The 18,127-nt window shown below is 32.9% G+C and overlaps 1 protein-coding gene across 6 annotated transcripts in view; it reads right to left on the bottom strand.

Moving 5' to 3' along the window:
* Positions 1–18,127, bottom strand: part of RANBP17 (RAN binding protein 17) — a 306,501-nt gene that overhangs the window by 190,847 nt on the left and 97,527 nt on the right. The gene's annotated exons all lie outside the window — the stretch shown is intronic.

Consider the following 18,127-nt stretch of genomic DNA (forward strand, 5'->3'; position numbering starts at 1 on the left):
TGTACAGCACAGTGATTCAGTAATACATATATATATATGAACATATATATATTCTTTTTTAGATTCTTTTCCTTTATAGGTTATTATAAAATAGTGAGTATAGTTCCCTGTGGTATACAGTAGGTCCCTGTTGGGTATCTATTTTATATATAGTAGTGTGTATGTGTTAATCCCAACCTCTTCATTTATCCCTCCCCCCTTTTCCCTTTGGTAACCATAAGTTTGTTTTCTATGTCTGTGGGTCTATTTCTGTTTTGTAAATAAGTTCATTTGTATCTTTTTTTTGACCCCACATATAAGTGATATAATGTGATATTTGTCTTTCTGTTACAGATTTATATTGTATGTACAAGTAGATGAGTTTTTTATAAAGGGGATTTTTAAAATGTAGAAAATTCCAGAAAAGAGCTATAATACTCTCTGCAAAGCTCACAAATAGGAGAAGGGGGAAAGTGTTTAGATCTACCAAAATATCAAGGGTAATTCCCTTTAAGAGCATTACAAGGAGATAAGATGCTTCATGGCAGAAATGAGTTTACCAATGTTGAAAGAAAAGACAAAAATGAATTCTTCATGACACTGATTTATCATAGAAATAGCAGAATCTTTAAGACTCCTAAACCATGCAGTAATAACAGAATGAAGCTAAGCTGCAGTTTCTCAAAGCAGTGCCTTGCCCTATATGATAAACTGTTTAAGAAACAGACTCTTAAAGATCCATCCAAATTTTACTACATGTTCTAAGGTAGAGAAAATGTGAAACATTCCATAATTTAATTCGAATATGTGAGTAATTTCTCAACTTAGGATCAAAACTACGACAACTAAGAAAAAAATTGAATGCCAAATGGAGTAAGTTCATTTGTAGCCTTGGTGTAATTTTTGCATAACTATTCTAGAGCATGCCTTCAAAGATCCAAACCAAATTACTAAATTTCAGCATTCAGTATTTTATAGATGTTTGTTAATCCAAGAAGTACATGTATTTTCACAATCATTATGTAAATATTAACAAATAATGAATATATGAGCTAGTATGTATAGATACTAACTTTAATCCCTTTGGAGTAAAAAGGAAAAATTAGTTGGAAGCCTGTGGTAAAGTTACAAATTGCAGTTTTCCCAGTAATAATCTGGTTAGGAGGCTGTAACACAAAGTGTAAGAACATAAGAGCCTCTAGAGAAAGATCAATTGGGTCTGAATCATGGCTCTCTCATGTACTAGCTGTATGACTCTTGGCAAGTGAAATAACCCTTGTGAGCCTCAATTTCCCCACATAAGAATTAGGATAAGTCTACCTCTACATTGTAGGGTAGCATAGTGAATAGGAAGCACATGAAAGTTGCTCAATAAATGGCAACTATTATCATTATTCTTTACTAAATTTTTCCCAAGGAATTTAATAGCCTCTCAAAGAGAAATTATAAATTTCAGGGGTTTTGTGATAATTGAAAGACATAATATACTCATTTATTATTTCATTTCACAAATATTTACTGACTGTCACAAAATATGCTTGGTGCTGAGAACACAATGGTGAACAAGACAGACACATAATTACATTAATTTTAGCTGTGAATAATCACAGTGTGATAAGTGCGTTGAAGACTAAAGACTAAGTAATATGACTTCATATAACTGGAGGCCCTAAGATAGGAAGGAAGGATGAGGGAAGGCAGTCCAGAGAAAACAGTGTAGGAATTAGCAAGGCAAAGATCAGAGAAAGATCATTCCAGGGAGAAGAAACAATACATGCAAAGGCCCTGGTAAAGTATCTGGAGAATTTTGGAACTGAAAAAATGCCAGAGTACCTAGAGAAAAGAAATTAAAAAAGAAAAGGAAACTGGTATAGGATAGGACTGGAGAGGGAGACAGAGAGTTTCTTCAGCAGATGCTATAAGCCATGGAAAAGATTTGGTCTTTATCCTAGTAACAATGGGAAACACTAATTTTCATTGTAAAACAATCACTTTGGCTAACGTATATGATGAATAATTTTGGGGGATGCAAGAATAGATATGGGCAGACCATTAGAAAATCGCCACAGAGGTCATGGAGATGTGGCCTCGACTAGTAACATGCTAATACATATAAAATTATATAAAATCAAATACTTAGGACAGAGAACTGAAAGGTTTTAATGGCTACAGTGAGTTCTAGGTTATAGACGTGAGCATCAGATGCCATTTACTGAATAGAGAAATCTAAAAGTAAAGCAGCTTTTTCAGGGGATGTCATGAATTCTGTTTAGAGGCTCCTGAATTTAAGATGATAAACAGATGTCAAGTAGACAGCTGGATGCGCAAGTCTAAAGTTCAGAGGACAGGCCCAGCTAGAGATATGTATTTGGGCTCTTCAGTAAATAAGTGGTAATTAAAGACACAGGCAATGAGACTAGGGAGAGAACGGAGAAGACAGATGTGAAGACCTAAGCCCAGCCCTAAGAAACAATGTTTAAAGGTCAGATTTAGGAAAGTTAGTATACAAAGAAGCTGAGAAGGAATTATGAGAGAGATTAAAACAAGAAAGCACGGTGTCAGAGAAGCTAAGGAAAAAGAAAAATTGTTTCAAGAAGGAGAAAGTGGTCACTTATGTTGAATGCTCATTCATTTAAAGTTCATTAAGATAAGGGTAAAAAAGTATATACCAGCTTTATAAATACTACTGTCATTGGTGATCTCAGCTCAAGCAATAAATGGGTAGTTCTTTTAGGTCAGGTGTGGCAAACTTTTTCTTCAAAGATCAGATAATAAATATTTTAGGCTTATGGGCCAACTACTACCTTTGCCATTGTTGCCCAAAAGCAACCACAGACAATACATAAAGGAATAGGTGTGGCTGTTTTCCAATAAAACTTTATTTACAAAACAGGCACTGGCTCTCAGACCATAGTTTGACAATTCTTATTATCAATCAAGCCTCATGTCAAACATTAACTACTTCAGCAAGGCCTTTCATGTTCTTCCAATCTAAAGTAGACTCTTCTTTCCATCTTTCTGTCATACCACCCTGCATTACTGTCTTCACAGTGCTTATCTAGTATCTTAAATTACCTTTCGGATTTGCTTAGTTATTAAATATTTCTCTCTGCTTCCTCTGGAATGTAAGTTTCATGAGACTAGAGATCAAGCCTGTACAGTTCACATTTTTAAATCTCTAGTATCTAAAGCAGAGATGTTGTTCCCAGTTCAATGAACTTTTTTTTTTTTTTCCTCCCAAAAGAATGAACTTGCTCTTCTAGCCATGATGCAGTAACAGGCACCCGGCTCACCCTTCTACCTTAAGCAGCAAGAGAACTAGATTAAATATAATAAGCAACAGTTTTGAGAAAATGGAAAACAGGCAGTACAGGACTTGGATTCCTATAAGAAGGAAACAAACAAGCGTTCTGGACTGTAGAAAAGGAGGGGGGATTCTAAGTATAGTACAACAGTCTCACTGAGTTGAGGAGGCAAATACAAGAGTTCAGAATCTGAAGTAACTTGAACCTTCAGGGCAGAGTTCCAGAAGAAGTTTCAGAATGTTCACAGACTTCATGTCAGAGACCACAACAGCCAGAAGGCAATGAAACACATTTTTAAATAGCAGAAGGAAAGAAAATGTCAAACCAGAATTCTATACCCAGTAAAAATATCTTTTAAAGGTAAAGGCAAAGAATTTTTCAGGCAAAAGAAAAGAAGCTGAGAGAATTAGTTTCCATCAGACCTGAACTACAAGAAATGTTAAAAAAAAAAAAAAAAAAAGTTTTTCACATGGAAAATAAAGAAGATACCATAAAGAAATCTAGAACTACAGAAAAAAAGTGTCAAATAGCACATATGTAGGTATATATAAAAACTTTCCCCTTCATTCTTCAATTTCTCTGAAAGACAACAACTGAAAAATAATAACAATGTATTGAGAGGTTTATAAATGTAGAAGTTAAAGAACAGAAGGGTTTAAATGTAAGTATATTGTTATAAAGTTCTTATATTATATATGAAGTGTTATAATATCATTTCAGGGTAGGTAAATTAGAAATGTATTTTATAAACCACAGAAAAACTGTTAAATAAAACAAAGAGGTATAGCTAACACACCAATAGTAAAGATAAAGTGGAATAATTTTAAAATACTCAATTAATCCGAAACTGTCAGGAAAGGGGGAAAAAGGGGACAAAAAAACAGATGGAACAAACAGCAAGATAACAGCAATATCGATAATTATATTAAAGAGAAATAGTCTAAACCAGGGTCAGTGATCTACAGATCACAGGCCAAATCCAGCTTGCCACCTATTTTTTTATGGCCTATGAGCTAGAAATGGCATTTACACTTATAAATGGTTGAAAAAAAATTTAATAATAGTATTTCATGACACATGACAATTTCTGGAATTCAAATTTCAATATCCATAAGTATAGCTTTATTGGAACACAACCATGTCAAATCATTTACATATTGTCTATGGCTGCTTTGTACTAAATAGCATAGTGGAGCAGTTGTGACACAAACTGCCTGTAAGGCCTAAAATATTTACTATCTGGCCCTTTACAGAAAAGGTTTACTGATATCTAGTCTAAACACATTAAGTATAATGCAGTGACTGTGAGATAGGATACTGCCTGTGAGAAAACCACTTTAAATATAAAGAAACAGATAGATTAAAAGAAAAAAAATACAGAAAAAATAAAATCCAGGACTTCTGCCAACATGGAGTAATGGGGATTATATTCACCCCCCTGCCTGAAATAATTAAAAATCCAGACAATTTAAATATATGGAACAATAATTTTCAAGACATTAGAGTCAGGAAGCAAAAAACAGGGATCCCTGGGATTGGCCCAGGGAGGTGGAAGCTTGGTGCAGCCCAGAAGACTCCCCAGGTTGAGGGAGAAAATGATAGTCCAAAAGGCCAGAGCAGCTAGAGTTTTGAGTTTGCAGGAAAGAGTACTGGAAAAGAGAGAGCTATAAAGAGAAAGAACTTCAGAGATGTGTAGAGGACTGAATCTTCAACTGAGTACTTATCAATCCATACATGCATTTGAGGAAACTATCTGATGTCAAAGAAAAAAAACCCACAACACTAAAAAGACTAGAGAGAATAGTACCTGGGGTTCACAGAGGGCCCCAAAATAGGTCCTATACCCAACAGCCACAGTTGAAAACCTTATAATTCATGGTACATTGAGTAGAATACTCAGAAAGGTTTTGTTTTAGCATTGAGGCAAAATTAGTCCTAGACAACATGCTTTTCTGGCTCTGCATAACAAAGCTTAAAAGCAAGATCTGAAAGAATCACACTGTTTCCAAGTACTTTAATTGCTTCCCAGACCAAATTCAACAGTATTTATAGAAATACAAAAATGTCTGCCATCCAATAAAAAAAATTATTAGGAATGCAAAGAAAAAAATTCTATAAATGCAGAATCAGTAGACAAAGACAAAAAAGAGTTACGATAACATATATAATATGTTCAAAAAGTTAAAGATGTTAAGCAGAGACATAAAAAATACACAGAAGTCCCAAACTGTACAGAGAAGAAAACTAAAATGTCTGAGCTGAAAAATACACTGTCTGTGATTAATAACAGATAAGACATTGTGGAAGAAAATATTAGTGAACTTGAAGACAGCAATAGAAATAATCCAAAATAAAATAGAGAAAAAAAGACATCAGTAAGCTGTTGGACAACTCTAAGTGGCCTAAAACATGTATAACTGGAGTCCTCAAAAGAGAGAAAAGGGAGGGACAGAAAAATATACCTGAAGAAATAAAAGTCTAAAGTTTTCCCAATTCTAAGAAACTAAAATTTCACAGATTTAAGAAGCTCAACAAATCCCAAACACAGAAACATGAAGAAAGCAACAGCAAGGCACATGATAATCAAATTGCTTAAAACCAGTGATAAAGATAAAATCTTAAAAGAAGGCAAGAAAAAGGACAAATTGCATACACAGGAAGAGAAAAGAATTACAGCAGATTATTCATTATAAACATGACAAGTGAGATGGCAGTGGCACAACTTCTTCAATGTATTAAAAAAAAAACTGTCAACCTAGAATGATATTTCCAGTGGAAATATCCTTCAAAACAGAAAACAAAATACATGCTTTTTCAGACATACAAAAGCTGAAAGAATCTTTTATCAGGATTTCTGTGCTACATAAAATTTTATGAGAAATCTTTCAGACAGAAAGAAAATGATGTCACATGGAAATCTGGATTTACACAAAGGAATCAAAAGCATTGGAAATGGTAACTACATGGATAAATATAAAAGACTTGTTTTCTTATTATTTAAATCTCTTGAAAAGATAATTGACTGCTCAAAGCAAAAATAGTATCAAGGTATTGTGGGGCTTATAATATAAGTAGAAGTAAAATGTATGACAACAATAGCATAAGGCCAAAAGGGGGAAAATGGAAGTACACTGTTGTGTGATATAACTTGAAAGGGAACTATGATGAACTAAAGATGCATTCTATTTGTTCTATACAACCGTGATCAATGACTACTAAACAGAAGTTATAGCTAATAAGTTAAAACAGGAGATAACATGGAATAATAAAAAGTAATCCAAAAGAAGGCCAAAAAAGTACAACAAAGAAAAAAGAAAAGGGGAACAAAACCAGTTGAAGCAAACAGGAAAAAAAGCAAGATAATGCATTAAATCCAACCATATCAATAACTACATTAAATGTAAATGGTCTAAACAGCTCAATTAAGTGGTAGAGATTACCATCTAGGATTAAAAAAAAAATTGAACCATATGCTGCCTACAAACTTATTTATATAAAAAATAAAGACATAGTAAGGTTAAAAGTAAAAGAATGGTATCAGTAATCAAAAGAAAATGAAAGTAGCCATATCAATATCAAACTAAGTAGATTTCAAAGCAAAGAATATTGCCATGAATGAAGGTCATTTTATAATGATAAAGGGGTCAATTCATCAAGAGGACATAACAATGTTGTGTTAATTTCTGTTTCTGTAGTACAGAAAAGTGATTCAGTTATACATATACATATATATACACATTCCTTTTAAACAACATTTTAAATCAACTATACTTCAACAACAACAACAACAAAAATAAATAGAAGAGTCAAAAAAAAAAAAAAGAGGACATAACAATCCTAGAAGTTTATGGACCTAATAACAGAGTTTCAAAATACATGAAGCCAGAACAGCTAGAACTGCAAGAGGAAATAAATATATGTCAGTGATTTCAACAGTTCTCTCTCAATAACCAATAAAACCAAGGAGCCAGAAAATCAGGAAGAATATAGAAAATCTCAATACTATTAAAATGTCAGTTCTCCTTGAATAGATCTATACATTTAATGCAATTCCAAAAAATAGTGTTATATTTTAGTGATGGATAAGCCGATTGTAAAATTTGTAAAGAGAGACAAAAACCAGAATAGCCAAGGCAATGTTTTAAAACAATATCAAATTTAGAGGACTTACACTATGTGATTTTAAGACAATAAAAGCTACAGTAATCAAAACACTATAATACTGGCATAGAATAGTCTTATAGATCACCATAGGACAGAATAGAGACTTCAGAAATAGATGTAAAGATATATAACCAATTAATTTTCTACTAAGGGCTCAAGATAATTCAATGGAAGAAAGGACAGTCTTTTCAGAAACTGGTGCTGAAACAACCTGATATCCATGTGGGAAAAAAAATGAACCTCTACTCTATCTCACACCACAGACAAAAATTAACTTGAAATGTATCATAGATACAAATGTACAAACTAAAAATATAATACTTCTAGAAGAAAACATAGGAGAGAAGAGTTGTGACCTTGCAAAGGTAAAGATTTCTTAGGACACAAAAAGTAAGAAACAAAAAAGAAAAAAAAAAAAGATAAACTGGACTTCATCAAAATTAAAAATATTTATTCAAAGAACATCATTAAGAAAGCAAATAGTAAATCGCAAACACAAATCACAGAGGGGGAGAAAATGCAATAAATATGTCTGACAAGGGACTGGAATACAGAATTTATAAACAACACTCTATAATAAGAAATAAATATCTCAATAAGAAATAGGCAAAAGAGGTGAAGAGACACTTCACAAAGTGAGATATATGAAAGGCCAACAAGTCCATGAAAAGATGCTCCATATCATTAGTCATTAGGAAAATACAAATTAGTACTATACTAAAATCCCACCATACACTATAATGGTTAAAATTTAAAAGGCTGACAATACCAGATTGACAATGTTGGCAAAGATGTGGAGTAACTGGAACATTCATAAGGTAAGTGAAGGCAGGCAAGAACACTGTAATGCAGAATTGGTGTCTGCAGTATAATCTTGTAAACTTTGCCGTTTCTGTCATTTTATCTATTTGTTCCATAGTTCACTGTTGGTCTAAAGTGCTCTTTTTGCAAATATTCTACTAAGAATTTTATTTCTTCAGCTGTGTAGTATTCTTGGCAATATTGTTTAAACAAATCTAACACTAAGGCAATAACCAGAAAAATACAAACTGCAGGACTTTTTACAAAACAGCTGGCTTGAAGTTCTCAAAAATGTCAATATCATGAAAAAAGAAAGGTGGCAAAAAGATTTTATATTAAAGAGAAAAAAGTAAATTCAACACATGATCATTGTTTCTAGCATTAGAAAAAAGCTATACAGGACATTATTGAGACAAGTGGAAAAACTTAAATATGGACCATATATTAAATGTTCTTATATCATTATTATATTTGAGTGTGATAACGGTATTTTCATGTATGAGAACATCCCTCTTCTCAGGAGATACATGAAAAGTATTCTTAAGGGTTCACTGTCCTGATGTGTGTAACATATTCAAATGGTTCAGAAAAAAGTTTATATGTAATGTGTACATAAATGTGTCATACAGACATAGAACGAGAGATAAAACAAATGTGGCAAAATGTATGGTATAAAGGCATTTGTTATAATATTCTTTAAACTTTTCTGTAGATTTGAAATTTTGTTAAATGTGTAATTAAAAAATAATTTCCCATAATTATCATGAAAAACTTTTTAAAAATTCAATTCCTTTTTTTAAAATTAAAAAAAAATTTTTTAACGTTTTTATCGGAGTATAATTGCTTTACAATGGGGTGTTAGTTTCTGCTTTATAACGAAGTGAATCAGTTATACATATACATACATCTCCATATCTCCTCCCTCTTGCGTCTCCCTCCCCCCCTCCCTATCCCACCCTTCCAGCTGGCCACAAAGCACCGAGCTGATCTCCCTGTGCTATGCGATTGCTTCCCACTAGCTATCTATTCAATTCCTTTTTGATGAATAATATAAAAAGAAACAGAAGTAGTTGCCTATTAGAACAGTACTAAGGGAGACAACAGAAGCCAAAAACTATACTAAGTAACTATCCTCATATAACACCCTGGTCATTTCTGATTACCAACTGGGTAATAACATCAATAGTTATTCACATTCCTATGTAATGGCAAATTAAATAAACAAACATACGAAATATATTATCTACTATTAATTGAATTAACCTTAAATTGATTAAACTCTTTTTAGGTACAGTAACTGGTATAAAGTTAGAAATTACTGGGGGCTTTTGTGTCCATATTCATGAGGCATGTTGGTCTGCAATCTTCTTTTTCTGAAATTTCCTTGCTGGATTTTGATATTAAGGCTATATGAGACTCATAAAAGAAATGGGGAATTTATTCTCCTCCTCTCTTTCCTGAAAGTTTGTGTTAGAGTGGTTTTATTTCCTTCCCCAGTGTTTCATGGAGGTCACCATCTGTGCCTGGAATTTCCTCTGTGAATAGATTTTTAATTATAAATTTTATTCACTTTAGTAGATATTAAGCTATTTAGATTTCACATTTCTTCTTTTGTTAGTTTTGGTAAGTTCTGTTTTTAAAAGAATTTGTCATTGTCTCTCAGCTGTCAAATTTATTGGCATAAACTTACTTGTAAGGTTCCATAATTATCCTTTTAATGTGTGTAGGATCTATAATGATGCCCGTTTTCATTCCTGATATTGGTACTTCGTGTGTGTGTCGGGGGGGGGGGGGTTCTCTTTTTTTGTTCCTTAATCTGTCTTGCAGAATTTAATATATTTTATTAGCCTTTTCAAATAACCATCTTGTCATGTCATTGGTGCTCCCCATTGATTGCCTGTTTTATATTTCATTGATTTCTACTCATATTTTAATGATTTCCTTTTCTCTACTTACTTTGGGTATAATTTGCTAATCTAAGGTAAACTACAATAATTACCTCTGACAACAAAGGTCTTGAGTAAAAAAAATTTTTTAGAAAGAATTTCCCTAACTCTCGCCACACTGAGGTGGGCTGTGTAGCATATAATCAAAATTTTATCACTAGAAGATAATTTGGAGATCACCTACTTTAATATTTATCCTTTTGGGAGATTCATAAACTGCTTTAATAATCTGATGAACACTACAAATCTTTTCAGAGAAGTATACAAAATGAAAATATTAGCATATTATTTCAAGGATCTTCAGACTCATTTCTCTTTGTCCAGTTTAATTGTTTCATTTCACATGGGCTAAATTTGAGATTTAGACTATAACTTACCCAAATAAACCAATGTTAATAGGTATGATTTAGGGAACGCCAATTCTGTGTGAATCTCTACACTTATTATCTCTAACCCTCAAAACAACCCTGCAGAGCGCTTTATAGTGTTTTATTTAGGAAAACTGGTATCTAAAGAAGTTAGGTAAATTGCCTAAGGCCACAGACCTACTAAATGATAAAGACAGGCATTAAAACCAAGTTAACCAGATTTTAAAACTACAATATTTTTCACCACAAAATGTGGCATTAATGGTAGAGACAAAACTAGACAGCAAGTCTCTTGACTCTGTCCTCCTCGTCATATGGTTTAGATATGTATGTCTAAGCCAAGATGCTGACATGAGAATTTAGTAGGGCCAAATAAATTAAGTAATGTCATACTGCAACATACAAATTACACAAATTGTAAAGGTACATTGTAGGATACTGTCAAGCATCTATATGCAACAGTTGTCAAAACACCCTTCTAAATGTTGTAACAGTAAAGAAAAGTGGTACTTATTGTTGGAAATACAAGTTAAGATAGATTTCAATAGTAAACATAAATATTCAGATTTAAAAGCAATTTTGCAATGATAAGCCCCAAAAAGACCTTCTGAGTTAAAAAGCTTGATTACATAGCCACTTCAGTTTTACTGTGAATAGAATATACATATATTTTATTTTATATGGATAAAAGACTTCAATTTAAAAAAATAACAAATGTTGGCAAGGATATGGAGAAACTGAAACCCTTGTCCACTGATGCTGGGAATGTAAAACGGAAGAATCAGTCTACGGCCATACCACCCTGAACGTGCCCGATCTTGTCTAAAATGGTAGAGCCACTGTGGAAAACAGTATGGCAGTTCCTCGAAAAATTAAAAATAGAATTACCATATGATCCAGCCATTGCACTTCTGAGTATACACTCAAAAGAATTCAAAGCAGGGTCTAGAAGAGATATTAGTATACCCATGGTCATAGCAGCATTATTCACAATAGCTAAAATGTGGAAGCAATCCAAGTGTCCATCGACAGATGAATGGATAAGCAAAATGTGGTTCACACTCACAATGGAATATTATTCAGTTTTAAAAAGGAAGGAAATTCTGACACACGCTACAACATCGATGAACCTTGAGGACATTAACTAAGTGAAATAAGCCAGTCACAGAAAAACAAACGTATGACTCCACTTATATGAAGTACTTAGAATAGTCAAAATCACATGGACAGAAAGTGGAACAGATGTTGCCAGGGCTAGGGGTAGGGGAGAATGAAGAGTTACTGTTTAATGGGTATAGAATTTCAGTTTTGCAAGCTGAAAAAAGTTCTGGAGACAGACTGCGGTGATGTTTGCACAACAATATGAATGTATCTAATACCACTGTACACTTAAAATGGTTAAGATAGTAAATTTTATGTTATGTATATTTTATCACAATAAAAAAACTTGGGAAAAAGATGATGTCAGTAACATTAATATGTATTAGGTTATAGCAACTGTATTAAAATTCATCTACCTCAAGTCACATATTTCAATCCCCTTTAAGAATTCCCATCATATTTTTCTAAGCACATGAGAAACCAAACTGAATATACAGTTTTCATTTTTTATGTTTGAAAAAGATGGTATCAATTCTGAATCATTTAAATATTAGTTTACAAATATTGCTTATAGCTTAATAGCATTGTGTAGATGCAGCTTCAAAGATATTGGCTCTGGACAGTAATTATATACTCAGCCTAATGTTTCAGTTAATGGATGCGCATTTCAGTGATAATTGCAATGCTTGAACGTAATGTGCCTTTATCAGCAGTATAAAATAAAGCCAGCTTACCCAACTGACAAAACAGGCTATTTTTATAATTACTTAATTTTATTGAAGAATATTATCAAATGGCAAAAAGTTAAACCTACAATAAATACTAGCATTTTATTTACAATTATAGAAATATCTTTAAAAACTTAATGATGGTGAACATTGACATAAGCTGAAGTTGTGAAAATGTATTAATGTAATGATCCAAGAAAATAATTAGATAAAATCATTACATTCGAAAAATAAAAGCCTAGATGCTAGTTTTCTCTCTAATACTTGCTAGCTATGAGACCTTGGGCAAGTCATTTACTCTCACAGGGCCTCACTATTAAAATAGGGTTAAACAAAATTTAACTGCCTCAAGGTAGCAGATGATTTATCAAGAGCCTTTCCAGTTCTAAACTTTACAATGCCATTACAGTATATAAATATTAAATAAAAACCTGAAAGTATTCTAATATGTTATATTCTATCTAGGTTCATGAACATTTCTATATCTAAAAAAATACTCACAAATGATAATTTTTTTTTAAAAAACTTGGAATTTCCAATCCAAAATAAAAAAATATTTTATACAAATTAAAAACCACAGCTCCAAGACCTGTGCCCCACTGACATTTTTTTTTCATTGAACACTGTAATAGATGATTTAATTTCCCATCAGCAAAAGCATCTGGATAGACATCCAAGACACAAGTAAAAGCACAATAAAACAGACCAGTCAGGAGGTCCATTTTTAATTAGTAGTAGTTAAAATGCCTCAAGGACCTCAAGAAGACTATTAAACTGCTGAACGAGAAGGGCTTAAAACTAAATAAATATTGCTATCAAAGACCTATACTACTTTTAGTACTGATGCTATTTTTATGTGAATATACACTTTTCACATTATATGAACACACACATTTAAATACCATGACAACGTAAAGTCTAATCGTAATCATTTTGGTAATTTTACATGGATATGCCTAAGAATGAAATAGTTTTTTAAAAAGCCAAAAGCCCAAGGTTCATAAATGGGCTCCACCCCAAAATGGCCTGAGTGTTCCTAATTATTTGAAATGGCAGTTCCTCCAACCTGACAATTATGTTCAAAATGCTATATTCAAAAATGTATGCACACAGCAATAAAATTCTCCAAAGTCAATGAAGAACTAAGAAATGATAAACAGCATAAGATTTAATACAGCAAATTTATGTGCATTTGGCAGACTTCATAGCATACTGCAAATAAGAAAGTAATGTGAAAACCCTCAACTTTCATCTGTACTAATCAAGTTAATTGTAAAGACATAAAAAGTATATCCAGAGTAAGGACTAGGAGGTAGAACTTCTGAACGAGAGTTGTTTAAAGTGTAGTTCATGGATCACCTACATCAAAATTAGTAGGAGTACTTATTAAAATAGAGATTTCTGGATCCTGCCCCAAATCTACTGTATCAGAATCTTTGAGAGGTAGAGGAATCTGCATTTAACAAACTCACACAACAGGATTCTTATGTACACCACAATTTGAGGAACTACCTTTCCAGAAACATCATATTGAGGATTTTTGGACTTAAATCAAATTGTTCTTTTTTTTCTTTTGCCTAGCAACTAACTTTTCCATTTTTTAGAAGCTACTGAATAAATAGGAACACAGAGAAATCTTATTCTCTTTAGTAAAGCTAGCAAAAGATAAAGTATCCCTTTCCAATCAGAAGAGCAGTAATAATGACAATGTAACTTGAGATACATCTTTTATTTTTTCTCTTTTTTTCTTTTTGGCCGCACCTCGTGGCATGCGGAAGGAACTTCCCTGATCAGGGATCAAACCCATACCCCTGCAGTGGAAGCACAGAGCCTTAACCACTGCCCAACCAGGGAAGCCTAGATACATATTTTTAGTTCCACAATCAGACAGTATGTCCTAGGTGGAAATTAGAATCCTAAACATGATGCATCTACATATAGAGCAAGTAATTTGGGGGTTGACCAACCTAGGTCTGAATTCTGGCTTCACCACTTTCTATTTGTGAAAACCTCTGGCATGTTATTGGGTTAGCCAAAAAGTTTGTTCGGTTTTAAGTAAAAATAAAAGACATTTTTCATTTTCACGAAGAACTTTATTGAACAACGTAGTCACTAACTGAACGAACTTTTTGGCCAACCCAATATAATTATGACATCAAAATCCTCCAGAAAAGAAACTTTTCTTCATATTCACTTAGTATAGTGGTTGAAAGCTGTTTAGCAGAGCATGAATGAAATAAATTCCTGATTTCAAATGACCAAACTAACCAATCTCATGAAGATCACTTTTGCTTTATCTGAAGTTCAGGTATTATTACAACCACTCTATGAATTCACGTTTCCATAAACGATTTTCCCACTCCTCTTTTCTTTCACTGTCATCATGTCTACTAGTAGTGCCCTTATCTTTTCACTCATTGTCTTGCTTTTTAGGAGAAAATAACTTCAACTATCATCTTAATTTAGTAAGAATGAGAAAGAGGGTCCTTCAAGCACCCTATCTTTCAGACTTTTAGATTCCCAGCCCTTCTGACATAGAAAGATTATCTTTATCCATAAGCTTTTTAAAATTACTTGAGGGGCTGTGGAGGGTAATTAAAAGTATACAGAGGCTTCCCTGGTGGTGCAGTGGTTGAGAATCCACCTGCCAATGCAGGGGACACGGGTTCGAGCCCTGGTCTGGGAAGATTCCACATGCCATGGAGCAACTAAGCCCGTGCGCCACAGCTACTGAGTCTGAGCTCTAGAGCCTGCGAGCCACAACTACTGAGCCCGTGTGCCACAACTACTGAAGCCTGCGTGCCTAGAGCCTGTGCTCCGCAACAAGAGAAGCCACCGCAATGAGAAGCCTGTGCACCACAATGAAAAGTAGCCCCCGCTAGTCTCAACTAGAGAAAGCCTGCATGCAGCAAAAACCCAATGCAGCCATAAATAAATAAATAAATTTATTTTTTAAAAAAAGAAAGTATACAGACCCAGAGACAAGCATTATTAATTAGCATTTTAATATATTTTCTTCTACTCTTTTTGGATGAATTTTTAAAATATTTATGTATTTATAATTTGTTGTCCTATAAAAAGTGTAACATTTTATCAAAAGCATATCATGTCAATAAAATTTTTCAGAAAAGAAAAAAGTATGGAATGATACAGTGGTTATGCCTAGAAAGAGGGAGTACAGGGGTCTACAAAAACTTTTAACTTTCAGTCTAAACAAATTCCATTGTCTGATCAATATTTTATCAAATGCTGTGTCATAACTTATTTAATCAATCTTCTACTCTTTTAAACATTACTGGGATAAATACCTTGGTACACAAAGTTTTGCCTGCATTTCAGATTATTTCCTCAGGCTACACTTCTGTACATAAAACACTGGGTCAACAGATGTGAACATTTTTAAGGACCTTGATATCATAATTATATTTTATTTGGTTTCTCTGAAGCAAAACATGAAGGAAAAGTAGGTTGCAAAATAAGCTGGAGAACAACAGGTAACAGCATTATTACTCTGAAAGTCAAATTTCACAAACATACCTTCACTTTAATACCTCGAGAATCTATTCTAATTGACAACTCGTATTGATAATAAAAATGCTAAATGCAAACATGTTTATGTAACTTGGTCATAAACTTCAAGGTCTTAAAGAAAAGGTATGCATATAACAAATTTCAGAAACATTTCACCTGTAATACATAAAATCCCCAAAGAAGATCATCAAAATCTTTGTTTATGACAATATACAGTTTATATATATTTATTCCAAATAATGTCTGACTTCCTGAAATTGGCTGATTTAACTATGAATATTTATTGGAAAGCAGACATACCAGAACTAATTCTTATTTCACTGAGAATTCTTAGTGTCTTTATAGGACATGTCTAGGTATCAGCTATAAAGGCTGTGCTATTACTCCAAATATTATCCGTATTTTCCCAAAATTTTCCATGTAGAAATTTTTAGATGTTTTCTGACATAAGGAGGCCTAGGTTTAACTTTAAATTATAGTCTGTCCCTTGGAGGTGAATCCAACAGGGTTGTGGTCAAAAAGTAAATAAATTTAATGAATCACTAATTTATTATAGAGAACTTAATATAGCTTACCGATAATCTGCTAGGCTTTGAATGACTCCACAGCTACCTTAAGAAACAGATTTCTATAACTCCTTAATGAAATGACTACTAGAGAGTATTTAAGGGGAAAGCAATAAATAAACCAATAACATTCTTCCCAAACATACATGACTTTAAGATGTAAGTGGACAGGAAGTGAGGTTTATGTGCCTTTCTTGTCACAGAATCTGGTCTATTTTTAATCATCTTTCTGCCAATATAGAAAGATAACACTTACCAATCTGGAAATTTTCATGTCTGGAAATCCTAAATCTATTAACATATGACCTAGTAATGATAACCTACCTCATACCTATAAATCAAAATGCCCGGGAGTATGAGAATCTGTATTTTTAACAAGTATCCTGAATTCTCTTAAAATCAGAGACACATGAGAGGCACTATATTAGAATTATCTCCCATTCCTCTTTCCTTGCCATCCCATATAACAGAATCATTTCCAATTTTCTACTCAAAACACTTTCCTTTCTACATCCAAACCGGATTAGAAAAACAAGTGAACATGACTAGAAAGAGTTTTGGGTTCCAAACTCAGTCTATAGCTGTGTGACCTTAGGTAAGTCATCAATTCCTATAGAATGGGGTCGAGGAGATGCTTCTTTATCTATAAAAGTGGTTGGTCTAGAAAGCATTTCCCACAATGTATTCTGTAAAACCTAAATAGGCAGTCCCCATAGAAAAGGTTTCTATGGTTAAGTAATTCTGATAAATGCTAAGGATCATTTAAGGCAAGGCCTTCTTAGAACCTTTAATATGCTAACATGTATTATAAATTTCTAAGAGAGAAATATATAGTACATGGGCTTTTCCAAATTTCTATGGCAAAAAATCCTTTTAAGTGCTATTAACTTGTTAAATTCTTTTATCAAGACCCTTGTGATCTGTAGAAAACATCTTAGAAAGTGCTCATTTAAATTATATCTGTAGTCTCTTCCAGACTCTAACATTTTGTAACTCTAAAAACACTGTGTACCGTTCAAATTGGAGCAGAAAAGTGAGAGTCACATTGCTGTTGTAGTTGCCACCATCATCATTATCATAGCAGTTAATATTTACTGGGCACTATGTATCAGGCACTGTGCCAACTATTTTATACGCACTCTCATTTAATCTCAAAACTTTCCTAAGAGGTAGGTACTATTATTATCATTTTCCAGATGAAGAAAGAATGGCTTAGAGAGATTATATATTCATCAAAAATTACAAGGTTATTAAGAGACAGGACTGTGAATTAAATCCAAACTATCTGATTCTAGAAGCAGAAAAGAGTGTGACTTCTGACCTAATCTGGCTAGTGTCTGAAGGACTTTTCTTAAAACGTATTAATTTTAAAAAGTTAATGAGCCCATAGATCACCAGCAATATAATATACATAAAATGCCAAGAGGGAAGAGTCACAACATTTGAGAACTATGTTCAAGGCATTAGTTCAGATTGTAGTTTTCTTTAAAAAAAAAAAATCAATATATTAAGAGAAATTTTATTTAAAAATAATTTTATCTTCAAAAATATATTTAAAAAAAATGTTCATTTTAGCATTAATTATAATATTAAAAGAAATGTTGAAAATAGGGATAAGATTAGGAATACTCACGGTTT

The sequence above is a fragment of the Balaenoptera physalus genome (genome assembly GCF_965194825.1).
Source record: "Balaenoptera physalus genome assembly, chromosome: 3".
Classification (NCBI taxonomy): Eukaryota; Metazoa; Chordata; class Mammalia; order Artiodactyla; family Balaenopteridae; genus Balaenoptera; species Balaenoptera physalus.